Source organism: Ornithodoros turicata, chromosome 4 (genome assembly GCF_037126465.1).
Source record: "Ornithodoros turicata isolate Travis chromosome 4, ASM3712646v1, whole genome shotgun sequence".
In the NCBI taxonomy this organism is placed as follows: Eukaryota; Metazoa; Arthropoda; class Arachnida; order Ixodida; family Argasidae; genus Ornithodoros; species Ornithodoros turicata.
In genome coordinates, this window is record NC_088204.1 from 7,560,953 (window position 1) to 7,575,893 (window position 14,941).

A 14,941-nucleotide genomic window follows, 5' to 3' on the forward strand; every position below is an offset into this window, starting at 1 on the left:
AGAGTCACTCACTATGTGAGTCACAGTTAGTGTCACGGTTGTCGATCAGAATCAGAGCAATAGTCCCGTAGTTCCAATGTACAGAAGTCATGAGTTACAAGACACTGAACAACTTGTTGACTCAAGGAACCGCAGTATAGAGCCTGGAATGCGACCGCTTGGTTGAGTGCTGGCCAAGGACCCAAAATTTCCGCGCAGACATACACCGCAATCTATTCCAATCAGTAGTTGTTGTTCAGAATATTTTATTAACATAATTATCTAAGTACACCAGTAACTGCTCAGATTACCCAGTAGTTTACCCAGAAATCGACCTCTGCGGTGGTACCAAGCTTCGAAGGGTGTGTGTGTGTATGTGTGTGTGTGAGGGGGGTATGTTTATGGATACATATTTATGAGTATATACATTGGCAGCCGAGCTGTATTGGACAGTCTCAGAAATTTCAAGGGGGCTGTATAGGAACATCCCTGGCTCCAATCCTCAGAAGCTTTACCACGTCGTGACAGGTCCCAACGGGAGCCGGAGTCGCTTCCGTTTGTTACTCAACCTGAACCTATCTTCATATACCTCTTGGCTCTCGTGAGAATTCCGCAATCGGGATCCCCTTGCTATATCCAGGGCGAAAATTGATCTCGCGAGTGTATGCCAAGGCTGCCCGGAGATTTTTCTCCACAGTGCGGAGCCGCCAGCAACATCGCCTCCCCCCCCCTCTCCCTCCCCCTAAACACAACGACTGCACCGCCGTTCTGGTGGCGGCAGCGAGAAGCTCCGCAATCGATGTGTGTGTAGATAACGGCTGCTTGTTTCACACGTGTTCCTTCGCATTCGGCGTCCGGACTGGCCACAGCGCAGACGAGAGAGCGTCTTTTAGTTCCGTTTACTTTCAACTTGTTGCGTTTAAATCTTACGTGCTTTCCCCGGTGGCGCGCTTTAGCAGTCGACTGTAGTCGTTACAGACGCCGGCGATTTTTCTTTAAGTGATTGTTTGCCGTTCGCTTACTTTGTCGTCAACTTGTTTGCAGCCAGCTAGCACTCGAGGTTGCAACGTAGGAGTGTGTTTACTGAAGAAGGAAAACTCTGAAGAAGGATTACGACGCGGGAATGGGCCAGGAGGAACTCGAGCTGTAAGAGGTGAGTGGTGATGTATACTGTTGCGGGCACTCATCCGATCACGAACTATCTATGGGAATGACGTCAGAAAGGAAAGAATGTGTATTTGTCCTTGAGAATATAGGTATTTACGTTTCGTATGTATAGTATGACTCTTAAAACATAGGTGGTGTGTGGTGGGGGTGGGGGTGGGGGGTGAAAGAGCTCGCCGTTGTCGGCCTCCTCACAGAGGTGGGCGACGTCACGACTGACGCCCTGGGGGGAATGTGCGTCCTGGGCCGACTTCTAAGGGAACTGTGCCGACATATGTCTGAGGGCGTCTGATGAAAACCCCCCCTCCAGCCTCTTAAAACATAACTTCACCGCATAGCACGCTCCTAGTCAACCAACATCCCGAATAACGTCGCCTTCCCCCTTGATTTGTTGAAGTTCGTAGGTGTACGCTTTTTTGTGACACTTAATGCAATCACAAAATGAGTGCTTCCAGAGCTTCTCACAAATCAAGAGTCATGATCATTCTGCGCAATGGTTTGCCTTCAGCCAGTTACGCGGTGAAGTTCTGATGGGCACCGTTTTCTGTGAAGTCGGCCCTGGACGCTCGATCCCCCTCGCGATGGTCGTGACGTTTCCCGCCTGATCGTGGTAAACTACGGCAAACAGCTCACCACCACCACCATCTCTTCTAAGAAAGGAGCCTGGTGGTGTTTGAACGCTTTAAAAGAGGCGCGAAGAGGATCTCCCTGTTGCGATCCGACATCATAAATTACGTTACAAGGCGCGTATCGCGCCCCTCATTAATTATTAAGAAGACCGCGCGGTCTAAGAAAAGGGAGTGCCGCACATTGCATTGTACAGTACGCACTTTCTTCGGTGTGAAACGCCCCAACTGTAATCCCATGTATTATAAGCAATTATAATGGACTTTGCAGGTAAGTAATGGAACGGTACGCGTAGAAGATCCCGTGAAAGTAGCCTTTATTTAATGAGACCGTCCTCTAAGTAAAGATCCGTCTGAGATGCCCGATATTTTCAATCATCCGGTGCTTCTACACGTCAAGCGTCCTGGAACAGCTTGCTGCAGCAGTGCGAGCTACGTTTCCATTTTTTTATTTCTCTTTTTATTCTATTATATTCTATTTGGAAAGCGCTTGTGCAAGGTTCTCTCCGTTGTAGGCTTATTAAGAGCGAGAAAAAATCGTGAAATACAAATAAAAGTTGGCCTTTACAGATTTTAGAAGAACTGGAATGCGATTTGGCCATATATATATACGTAATAACGTAGCGTGCTGGCGTACTAAGCTCACGGTCGTGGGTGCGATCCCGGCCAAGGACAGTAGCAATTCGGCCTCACAGTTAAGGGGGCAGCGTCACGACTAATGCTCTGGTGAAGAAGAACAGCCCAGAGGAAGAACAGTCTCTGTTCGAAATACGGTGGCTCTCGTCCTGAGGCACTTTCGTTCATGCTCTGGGGGGAATGTGCGTCCTGGGCCGCCTTCTAGGGCAACTGCGACGACATATGTCTGACAGCGTCGGCGGGGGGTAACGACAGAATCGGCGTGCCGTTGTTGGCCACACAGGAGTCGGCGTCGCACGACTATAGCAAAAAAAAGAAAGAAAAAGAAACGACGGATGGAGGATGAATAGTGGAGATGCGTAGAGGGCGCGTGAGTCCGTCGGGGAGTGCAAAGTGCTAGAATGGTCGTTGGGCAAGGCCCGCCTCCTGCAGAAAGAGAACAAGAGGTGGTGGTGGTGAAAGGGCTCGCAGTTGTCGGCCTCACAGATGTGGGCAACGTCACGACTGACGCCCTGGGGGAATGTGCGTCCTGGGCCGACTTCTAAAGGTACTGTGCCGACATATGACTGAAAGTGTCTGAGGAAACCTGGGAAAAGAAAGAAAGAGAACAAAAGAGAGAACAAGAACTTCACCACATAACACACTCCTATAGCCAATCACCACACGAATGACAGTTTTCTCACCTGATTTGTTGCAAACGGAAGAGGTACGCCTCTTTTTTGAACACACACACGCGCGCGCAGTAATGTTATTTGTCACAAAAAGTCGTACACCCGGCGTTCTCAACAAATCGGAGGCGACACCTGTACCATTCGGTACAGTATCAGTTGGTGTAGAACGAGCTACGCAGTGAAGTTTAGAGTGCAGCACCGTGTCGGAGATTTCCAGCGCACGTTAACGAACTCCAGGCTGTCGAAATTACCCGCACACCTTATCCTGCCGCAATTATCATCGGTATATAAATGTCCAAGAACGGGAGTTGCAACACACGATTTTTTGTTTTTGTTTTTTTTTATCCACCAAACCGAATGAAACATTAAAATTCAGGAAATACCTCAGGACGGAAGGCTCGTCCCTTGACATATACCCGTTCCTCTACAACATACAGTGAAAGCAAACGAGAAAAAGAAAGAGATACAACCCACTCTCAAATGCAATGCGTGATGTCACATCCCATCACGCAACTGCAAGAAGGATAGTGACAATAGATTGAAGGAAGGAGGGAGACAGCTCCAAATCTTTTGACTTTTGATATTTTACGCCTCCCTTTACTATTCCCCTGTTTTCCCCGACCTATACGGCAATAAAACGGGAACGACCCGCATGGCCGTAGGACCCCGTATTTTGATGGTAACTAGTGGGTTACGAGTAAATGCTCCCTAAGCTACCATTCGAGGTGTTGTCCGGCCAAACGAGCCACCGTATTTCCCTCTGCATTTTGCTCTCGCTGTCTCTTTTATTCGTTGTATACTCTTTCCGGTAAAGTGGTTTTCTATGTCTCCTTTTTTTTTGTCCATTTTCCTTTTTTATGTTTTTCCTGCGCGTTTTGGGGACAAATTGGCGCCATTTCTTGTCACCGTGGTTAATCCACACCGTGGCTCTTTTTCGACAGTGCGTTATGTCAGTGTTCCGATAAAGCTGCAGTGTACCATGACGTCGAGGCAGACCTTTCCATTCAATAAATATATATTCCGCCCCCCCCCCATGACGTCGACATTTAATCGTTCATTCAGGTGTTACTTTTGTTAATTGTTTTTAATGACAACCTAACAGTTATATCTACAAAATGAGCATGAAACAACACTCTTAAAAATGAACTTCACCGCATAGCACGCTCCTAGTCAACCATTATCTCGAATGATATCGTTATCTGCTCTGATTTGTTGAAAACACGGGGCGTACGCCTTTTCTGTGACAATTATGAACAGCATAAGTGTCACAGAAATGGCGTACGCCCCCCGTTTTCAACAAATTAGGGCAGATAACGATATCATTCGAGATAATGGTTGGCTAGGAGCGTGCTATGAGGTGAAGTTTTTTTAAGAGTTTTTTTTTTTTCATTTCACTCATTTTTCACTCATTTTTAAGAGTGAATGAATAGGCGTTCTATGTTTAATATGCGCAAGTTTTCATGTAGCAGTGTAGATGTCTTCAGGTACACGTGAAGACATCTGTGCATAATAAAGTAGAAGGGCGAATGTTTGGGCCTTTTGGTACATAGCATTGGAGAAAGGTAACCAGCGGTATAAAAAAAAACGGGACAAAAGAAGTAGAAGAAGACACACAGACGCTGGTTCCGTGTGTCTTACGTTCTTCCGTTCTGTGTCTTTCGTTTCATGTCTTCCGTTCTTCTGTGTTCCGTTCCGTTTCCGTGTGTCTTCTTCTACTTCTTTTGTCCTCCTTTTTTACTGCTGGTTACCTTTCTCCAATGCTATGTACCAACTGGTCCAAACATTCTCCCTGTACATTCACAATGCACAGAACTTGTCCCGTGTTGCCGTGTTCTTCAGCCGACCCCATGGGCCGTCACCACTACGCTCCTCCGCTTTCTCCACGCTTCGAATGACAACAACAACAAATAAGTAATGATGATGCAATGCACTCTTAAAAATGATGGTGGTGGTGGTGATGGTGATAGGGCTTGCCGTCTCTTGCCGTGGTTTGTGGTGGCTCTTAAAAATGAACTTCACCACATAGCACGCTCCTAGCCAACCATCATCTCGAATAATATCGTTATCTGACATGATTTGTTGAAAACGGGAGGCGTACGCCTTTTCTGTGACAATTGTGACCGGCGTAAGTGTCACAAAAAGGTGTACGTCTCCCGTTTCCATCAAATCAGGCCAGATAACGATATCATTTGAGATGATGGTTGGCTAAGAGCGTGCTATGCGGTGAAGTTCATTTTTAAGCGTGTGTGACCGTGTGTGTGTGATTTTTCAGTTTTAGTTTTGTGTTCTTTCTTGTTCCTACCTTTCTTTTTCTTGTCCTTTTCGTCTTTTTCTTTTCCTTTTTTTTTCCTTTTTCTTTACTTCTTTTTCTTGCCATTTTCTTTTCTTCTTTTCTTTTTGTTTTTGCATAGCGAGTCGACCTCCGTCTTGCTGACCTTTCCTTTCTTTTTTTTCTTTTCTTAATAAACATATGCCCCCCTCCCTTGTTTCATATTCAGCGTGATATTCCATGGAAGACGGCGCTTCATTTTTGACATCTCACTCCAGTCATACCCACGCGAGAAAAGTGAGAGCGTTTATCTGCAGAACGCTATATAGTTGACACGTTCATCCTGAAAACAGAGCGCTGCCCCTACAATCACAGCTTGCATTATTGCGACGCAAATAACCGTCTCCATAAAAGTCGTCCTATAGATGTATAGCGTCAAACTACGTCAACATAACTTCCGAACCTCCGTGCACGGATCACGTTGCGACGCTCTCGATAAATACATTCTTTTTCCGCCCTCGACATAACCGGAACTCATTTGCGCTGTATGTGACGTATATATACGTGTTGCGCGGGCAGTTGCCGCAACGTGTCTCCGGTGGTGTCATCATCACAAGCGCAAATCAGGAGTGACGGATATCCGGTTGCACCGCGAGATAGTGGTTACAACAGAGAAGAATCAATATATCATGCGCCCCAGAGAGTGCATGCGTCCGGGAGTAGTTCATTTTGATGAATACGTTTTCGCGCAAGGGAATACTACGTAGATTCTATACTCTCGCTCTGTGCGTGTGAGAGGAAATGTTCCGGTGGATAGTCGCGAGGAGAGGCCCTGGTAATATATGAGAGCACTGCTGCGGTGTCATTCTTATATATACGGGAACTTTCTGCATTACATAGATGCTCCTCCTGCTTTTGTGTTGGCTTGTCCCGCGCGCAAAAGAGATTGGGAAGGGCAACGTTGCTTATAGTTCCTTTGTAAGTTTCAGCGTAGATACTATGGCAACGTTGGCAACCCGCCAAAGTTGAGCTTCATAGACGTGTGTTACACGCATGTTGAGTACAACAACAACAATTACATAAATGGCGATGGGATGGGATGGCATGTTGTGTACGCGCCATTAAGTAGTGGCTCGTCATTAGGCTGTGTCGAACAATGTTATCCACCAGCTGTAACTATGAGTTTAACAATGAACGAATTCCAGAACCCAATAAACGTTTTTTTTTCCTTTAATCACCACTAAAGAGCAACGTAAAAGTAAAAACGGGGCGTTGAAATATACGTAGTTTTTCACGTATTCGATACGATCGACTGCAATTCGGACTTTGCCGGAAATCTCGTACAAATTATGGGACATTTTTGTGTAGGAATGCAAATAAAATTGATAGGCCGTTTCAGTTCACATAAATGTGTTGACTAATAAAGAGCACGCAGTAAAAGGGTGTCCAGGCCACCACCACGCTCCGAAAAATCCTGGATCTGATCATGTACCCTTAAAACAGATGGTGATGCTGGACTACTGGTACACTCTTAAAAATGAACTTCACCGCATATCACGCTCCTAACCAACCATCATCTCGAATGATATCGTTATCGGCCCTCATTTGTTGAAAACGGGAGGCGTACGCCTTTTTGTGACACTTATGCTGTTCATAATTGTCACAGAAAAGGCGTACGCCTCCCGTTTTCAACAAATCAAGGCAGATAACGATATCATTTGAGATGATGGTTGGTTAGGAGCGTGCTATGCGGTGAAGTTCATTTTTAAGAGTGTAGAGTACTATCTCCGAGCGGTTTTCAAACAGGTGGTGGTGCTGGTGGTGCTGGTGAAAAAACTCGCCATTGTCGGACTTCACCGGAGAGGACTTCACCACATAGCATGCAGCCTGCCAACCATCATACCGAATGACACCGTCCTTTCCCCTGATTTGTTGAAAACGGGAGGCGCACGCCTTTTTGTGACACTTATATAATTACGTTATTTCTCACAAAAAGACGTACGCGCCCCGCCTTTTCCACAAATCAAGAGCGACAACGGTATCATTCCGTACAACTGTTGACCTTCAGCGTGCAATATGTGATGTGATGTGATATGTGATGAGCTGATGATTGATGAAGTTCCGTTTTAAGAGTGATCCGCCGTAAGGAAAGTTCGCCGCTAGTTGAACGGTGTATAGTCTCTAGTAGTCATTCGATTCGCTGACCGATTATGGTAACACTAGACTAATCTCTAACGTCCGCGAGCTGTCCGGCACTGCGTTAACGCTAGACTCCCGTGGAAATTACGACGAGTTCCCATCTCATTTCGCCATGCCCCTTACACTGAAGTGGGTTACGGAAGCGTCGTCTAGAATTGCAAATGAGTTGAAAGAATGACGTTCGCTATTACTGTGTCACCCTAGCCGCAAGTGCGCCATAAAATGGGTCGGTAATTTAGCACTTTCCGACTAGGCATACTATACCAAGTTGGCAGGAGGAAATACGGAGGGAGAGTGGCCTGGCACTTAACTCTTCTCGCATGCCACGAACGGGGTTGTAGATTAACTCCACTCATATTCACGAGTTTCTGCCGCATAATGTGTTCTTTTTACGCTACGTATTTGCTTATCGAAATATTATGTCATGGGACGTTACATTAGACTCTAATAAAAAAGGGTGCGAAAAGGTGGTAACTTCTATAGTTACCATCTACACTCTTAAAAATGAACTTCACCGCATAGCACGCTCCTAGCCAACTATAATCTCGAATGATATCGTTATCTGCCCTGATTTGTTGAAAATGGGAGGCGTACGCCTCTTTGTGACACTTATGCTGTTCATAATTGTCACAAAAAAGGCGTACGCCTCCCATTTTCAACAAATCAGGGCAGATAACGATATCATTCGAGATTATAGTTGGCTAGGAGCGTGCTATGCGGTGAAGTTCATTTTTAAGAGTGTATGTCAACATAGCGTCTGATAAAGGGTGTAAAAGGGTGGTAAAATCAATTATCGTGTATCCAAATTGCTACAAAAAGGCGTGCGCCCCCAACGCTCGTCGAATAAGAAGGGGTAACCCTACACTCTAAAAACAGTACTTCACTGCATAGCACGCTGTACGCCAACCATTGCCAAGAATGATAGGGTTATCGCTCTTGGTTCGAAGATAGGGGAGGGCGTGCGCCTTTTTGTGGCAATTTGGACATATGAAAATTGGCACAAAAAGGCGTACGCCCCCTCTCTCTTAGCGATAATTCTGTCATTCGTGGCGATGGTGGGCGCATACACTCTTAAAAATGAACTTCACCGCATAGCACGCTCCTAGCCAACCATCTTCTTTAATGATAGCGTTGCCTTCCCTGATCTGTTGAAAACGGGAGGTGTACTCCTTTTTCTGTGACAATTATGAACAGCATAAGTGTCACGAGAAAGGCGTACGCCTCCCGTTTTCAACAAATCAAGGCAGATAACGATATCATTAAAGATGACGGTTGGTTAGGAGCGTGCTATGCGGTGAAGTTCATTTTTAAGAGTGTAGTGTACTACCACACTAATTGTTGGGGATGGGGAATGTACTTTTGTTTGTTTTGTTTTGTTTTGGGAGTAGCAGAACTAGTCAGGAGACAAGTTCGATTTCTCCCTGGTTTTCTTTAAATAATCAATCAATCATCAATCAATCAGCGCGGACGATGACGATGACGACGACGATGATGACGGTACACTCTTAAAAATGAACTTCGCCTCATAGCATGCTCCTAGCCAACCATTATCTTGAATGATATCGTTATCTGCCCTGATTTGTTGAAAACGAGAGGCGTACGCCTTTTTGTGACAATTATGAACAGCATAAGTGTCACAAAAAAGGCGTACGCCTCCCATTTTCAACAAATCAGAGCAGATAGCGATATCATTCGAGACAATGGTTGGCTAGGAGCGTGCTATGCGGTGAAGTTCATTTTTAAGAGTGTAGAAGTAAAAAATATGGAGATACCGCGGGACAAGCTACACTCCTAGAAATGAACTTCACCACATAGTACGCTCCTAGCCAACCATCATCCCGAATGACAACGTTCTCGCCCCTGATTTGTTGAAAACGGGAGGAGGAGCCTATTTTGTGCCCATTATGCACGGCACAAAATAGGCTCCTCCTCCCGTTTTCAACAAATCAGGGGCGAGAACGTTGTCATTCGGGGTGATGGTTGGCTAGGAGCGTGCTATGTGGTGAAGTTCATTTTTAAGAGTGTAGTCGAGATCTAGTAGAGGACAAGGAAAAAAAAGGTAGCGTGTTTTTGTTTGTTTGTTTGTTGGTTTGTTTGTAAGGGAAAAAGAGGAAAACGGAAAGAAAAGGAAAGATAAAAGGAAGTTAGCACTACACGAAACCCTGTGTCCTTCATAATGCAGTCAACGAGGAGCCACGCGGTGTAGAATATTTGGTGTAGACGACGTGTAGACGACGACGACGACGTTGATCTGTACAGACGTTCGCTCATTCTGCTCCTGCTGCTATACTAAGCCTAACTTCGCTTGCCTGGGGTTTGACTTCTCGTAGTCCACCCCAGGGTTCTTCACGATGTCCGCCGCACTGTCCTGCACCGCGCTAAGCACCGTAAGGCCCCCAAAGGACCATGCTTTCAACTTCACCGTGCCCGACGAGGCTTCCGTAGATGGCGTCATGGATGCCGTCTGTGATCTGGTAGGTCACGACAATGTACACTCCATTCAACACCAGGGTGGTCTGTCTTTCCAAGTTCTTGCCAAAAATAGGCGAGCCCGTGATACTCTTCTCGAAGCCGCAAAGGTGGTGTATGAAGACAAGGAAGTCTCTCTTGACCCAGTTTCAAGCTCAAGGATCACGTATTTGACAGTCAAAAGGTTACCAGAATACGTGTCGGATGACGCACTTGTGCGGGCCCTTGCACCGTATGGAATAGTGAAGGATCTTTCGTTCCCGGTCTACAAAGACCGCCCAACTATACGCAACGGAATCCGAGTAGTCAAGTTCGATATGAGGAAGCCGGTCCCAAACTTCCTTCTGGTTGGGTTGGACCGTGCTATGGTAGACTACAAAGGGTTAAAGAAAGTGTGTGGTAGGTGTGGCTCGGAAGGTCACTTCCGAGGCGACTGTAAGGTATCACGCTGTGAGAGATGCGGAGTCTTTGGTCATCCAACTGTGGGCTGCCGAGCCCCCTGTCTTCGATGTGGTCAGAGCCATGCCACAGTCGACTGCGTTCTGCGTCGGTCCTATTCCTCAGCAGCGAAAGGGGAACACTCAAGGCCCAAGACCCCGTCTCCCGATAATAGAGGTCGTGCCCGTGCTCTTGTGGACAGTGTTGCTGGCTTCCCAGTTTTGGAACCGGCAGTGCCTGATACCGGAGATCATGCCCACGATACTGCTGCTACAGCTACCCCTACTTTTGTGGATAGCGTTTCCGATTTCCCGGCTTTGGCATCGGCGGCTGGGGTGACGGACAATGCTGTTTCTCCTAAGTCGGTACCTGATTCTGTGGGCTTGGACACGTCATGCACTCACAAGCTGCCCGACATCACAGTGCCAGTAATTGCGGCTGGCGGTCTTCCCCAGCTCAGTGGCTCTGAAGCAGGCACGGAAGAAAACTGCAATCTGTTGGGCCCAGAGGCCTGGCCAGTGCTTGATGATGACGGGATGGATGATTCTTCAACGTCCCTCTACTCCATCGCGAGTTCGGACGTCGATGAGAACTCCTCTGAGCCTCGAGCCGCAAAACATCAGCATTTGTCTTCGTCTGGGGACGCGGCTGCTCCCATGCCGAAGCGTAAGAAGTGTGGTCGGACGAAGTCACGAACGGGCTCCCCGCCTAGCGTCCACATGCCGCCTGCGTCTGACGGCGAATCATGATGAGTGTATCCAGCTCTTTCATCCTCACTGTTATGGCTCTCCGCGTCATGTCCTTAAATGTCCAAGGGTTCCGGTCGCCCGCCAAACAGGTCTCCGTTATTCAGTTCGCTCGCAGCCTGAGCTGCGATCTACTTTTCTTGCAAGAAACGCACTTCACAAGGTATGCTGACGTCTTTGGCTTTACTGCGAGGTGCAACGTCCGCGCGTTTTTCAGCTTCGGGACTGTACATCGGAGTGGTGTGGGCGTTGTGGTTCTCAACCCGAGCCTAGAATCTCATTGCTTTGCGAGGCATGATGCGGAAGGTCGCGCCCTGCGCTTCGACTTCATTATCCAGGGGAAGAAGCTATCGTTCATCACCGTGTATGCTCCATCCCGCACAAGTGACACCAACACCTTCTTTTATCACCTCCGTACGAGTTTCATACCACCTAGTGGTGCCGTCTTGTGTGGTGACTTTAACTGTGTGGTGGATTCTGACTGTGACGTTCGTGGCCCCGGGCGCGGACGCCCAACTTGGAACGCGCGTGAGCTCCGTCGGTTGCTGCAAGAGCACCGTCTGCGCGACGCCTGGACGATGGTGCATGGGGATACATTCGTGGCAACGTGGTCACGTGCAGGCTCTGCGTCCCGTCTGGACCGTTTCTACATACCTGGGGACCTTCAGCCGTACGTTACTGGCTGCAGCGTAATCAGCACTGCCCAGCTCGGCGCTCATGTTAGTGATCATCATGCTGTGATCTTGATTCTAGATGTTTCACAGCTTCCCGGCAGCACTGGGCATGCAGTGCGTTGGCGTCTCGACTCTTCGCTTCTCCATGACGACTATGTTGTTTCGGAGATCAAGGGTAAAATCGCAGAGTACCTAGCAAGTCGGTCGCCAACTCCAGCAGAGTGGGATGAGTTCAAAGTCTGGGTGCGAGACCTCTTTCAGACGTGGGGACGCCGGAAAGCGCGGGCGCGAACAGCCATGCTTGCGCGTTTAGCTGCCAAAATACGTATTGTGAGCAGAGGAGCGCCGTTGACACCCATGATGGAGGAGTATCTCGCGACGCTGCAGCACCGCTACCGTCTACTGCTTCAAGATTCTTCTGGACGGGCGCGACAAAATTACTTCAGGTCTCAGGCGCTTGCTGGCCCTGGCGTGGTCAGGTACCTGGATTCCGTGCGCCGCACCGAACAGCGTGAGCTTCCTCGTTTCCGAAGACCAGACGGCAGTGTGACTGAAGACCCCGGGGAGGTGCTCGCCGGCTTTGAAAACTTTTTTCGGAACTTGTACACTGACGAGTCTGTCAGCAGTTCGCGAAGCTCATTCTTCGAGGGCCTTCCGGTCCTTCCCCGGATCGACCACGACGCTTTAGAACATCCTCTGCGTTTGGAAGAGCTGGACATGGCGGTCCGATGTGCGGCAGTTGGCAAGAGTCCAGGACCTGATGGGCTTTCTTCCGAATTCTATGCTACGTTTTGGCCTTGCATTCGGGAGTTCCTCTTCGACGTTGTTCGAAGGGCTTTCGAAGGTGCCGACTTCCCGGAGTCGTTTGGTTATGGACATATAGTCTTGCTCCCGAAGACAAGCGGCGACCTTGGTAGTCCCGAACACTGGAGGCCAATAACGCTGCTGAACAGCGATTACAAGATAGTGACTTCCGTATTGACCAATAGAATCCAAAATGCTCTCCCGGCAGTAATCCACCATTCTCAGACTTGTTCAGTGCCAGGCCGCACGATGTACACCGCGCTGTCAGGGCTGAGAGACGCACTGAGCTACGCCACTCCACGTGTACCGGATGGTTGCTTACTTTCACTTGACCAGAAGAAAGCATTCGACCGTGTGGTGCATAGTTACATGTTCGCTGTCCTCAGAGAGTACGGGTTCCCTGGATGGCTCATCAGTGCCATCGCCAAGCTGTACCGCAATCATCGCAGCAGCCTGTACATGATGCAGCAGTTGTCTAGGGAGTTCCCAGTCTCCAGGGGCGTACGGCAAGGCTGCCCACTCTCTCCAGCTCTGTTCACCTTGGCAATTGATCCCCTGTTATGGAACATTGAGACCAACCCGTGCATTCGCGGTTTTCCGCTTCCCAGATCCGGGGAATGGAAGGTCAGTGCGTACGCTGATGACATCACGGTTCTTCTGCGGGATGCAAGCTCTGCGTCTGAGGTCCTTCGAGTCTACGAGTCCTATGCTGCACTTTCCGGTGGGATGCTCAACTTCGCCAAGACCAAGTTGATGCCACTTGGGAGCTTTTCTCCGTATTCATCACTGCCTTTCCAGTTCAGCGCGTCACTAAAAATACTGGGCATTGTGTTCGACTGCCGCGGCCCAAAGGTCGATAACTGGTTCAGGGCGCTGGAGGAGCTCCAGACGAAGTGTGATGCGACACAGGCATTTGACCTGTCGTACTGTGAACGATCGTTCCTCGCACGTACTGTCTTACCGGGACGCTTGTGGCATCTTAGTCACGTTTCTATTGCCCCACGTGCAGTCGTCGTTCGGGTGCACTCTTGCCTCTTGTCATTGTTCTGGAGAAAGCGGAGAGGCCCTGTCCTACGGACCATGCTGGCATTTACGAATTCTAAGGGCGGGATGAGCCTTCCAGATATCGGGCTTATGAATCGGGGCATCGCTCTCAGCACCACGTTGCGAATTGTGCACGCTGAGGAAGACTCGCCGGCGAAAGTGCTGCTCACCTACTGGGTGGAACTCCTCGGGCCAAACCCTGTCAGTGGTTCACGGGCGGTAGCACCATTGGGGTTTCACGCCGCGGTTCATACGTACTACCAACAGCTCTCGCCCCTTGTTCCTGATGGCAGCCTCGTTGCGGCTTCCCCCTCTTCGATGGCTGGTGCGCTGTTGCTGGACTCCGTGTCAGCGAGCGAGAGCCTTCGAGTGCGTGTTGAGCAGGCGTCAAACATAGCATGGACGGTGTTTACATGGCTCCCTGGATTTCTGCGGGACACCATGTGGTCTTTCGCGTGGGGCGTGCAACCCACACGGGACCGCCTGTACTCGTGGCACGTAACAGCGACAGATTTGTGCCCTTACTGCAGTGAACGTGAGACAAACATGCACGTGTTGTTTGCCTGCCGCATTGCTCGCGTCTTTTGGAACCTTGTCCGACGAAGCACGAACATAGTATGCCCAGTGCGCTTTAACCAACGTCACCCACACCGCCTTAGTGTACTTCTCACAGCTTGCGGCGCGGTTGTGCTTTGGGAGGCTCGTTGTAAGGCAGTCGCGCAACGTCGTCGAGATGTGCCCATTTTTTGCTTGGTGCGGAGAGCGCGCATACTGCTCACTACTGAGTTGCAGCGGGAACTGTTCGCTATTGGAGATGACAGGTTTCTTCGTCGATGGCGCTTCCATCCGTCGCTTTCAGCCCGAGGTGGATGCGTTACGATCAAGGGCACGCCGCCGTGAACTATATCATATCATTTCATCGATCACCATGTTGTAAATAACCGTTGTACATAATCGTTGAGTCATCCTGCAGCCCCTGAACATGTAACCATACCTGTCTCATTAAATTTTCCTATAACAACAGAATATTTGGTACAGTGTGGCGGCGGTATCGCTCTCAGCAGCAAGATGAAAGAGGGCACGTAAATGTAGAATATTCCACCAGAAGAACACAGAAATGACTGCAAATTACACCGGACGCGGATTATTATTGCGGACACGCCCGTCACGTAAAAATCGTCCAATTGTGCACCTTCCTTAACTTCAACCAACGACTTACCAG

At 48.8% G+C, this 14,941-nt stretch overlaps 1 protein-coding gene across 1 annotated transcript in view; it reads left to right on the forward strand.

Moving 5' to 3' along the window:
- The first annotated feature begins 805 nt into the window (after nucleotides 1–805).
- The window catches only part of LOC135392662 (inaD-like protein), a 72,419-nt gene continuing 58,283 nt past the window's right edge, over nucleotides 806–14,941 (forward strand). Inside the window, exon 1 of the mRNA XM_064623382.1 lies at nucleotides 806–1,132. The gene's annotated coding sequence lies outside the window, so the exon portion shown is untranslated. The remainder of the gene's footprint in view (nucleotides 1,133–14,941) is intronic.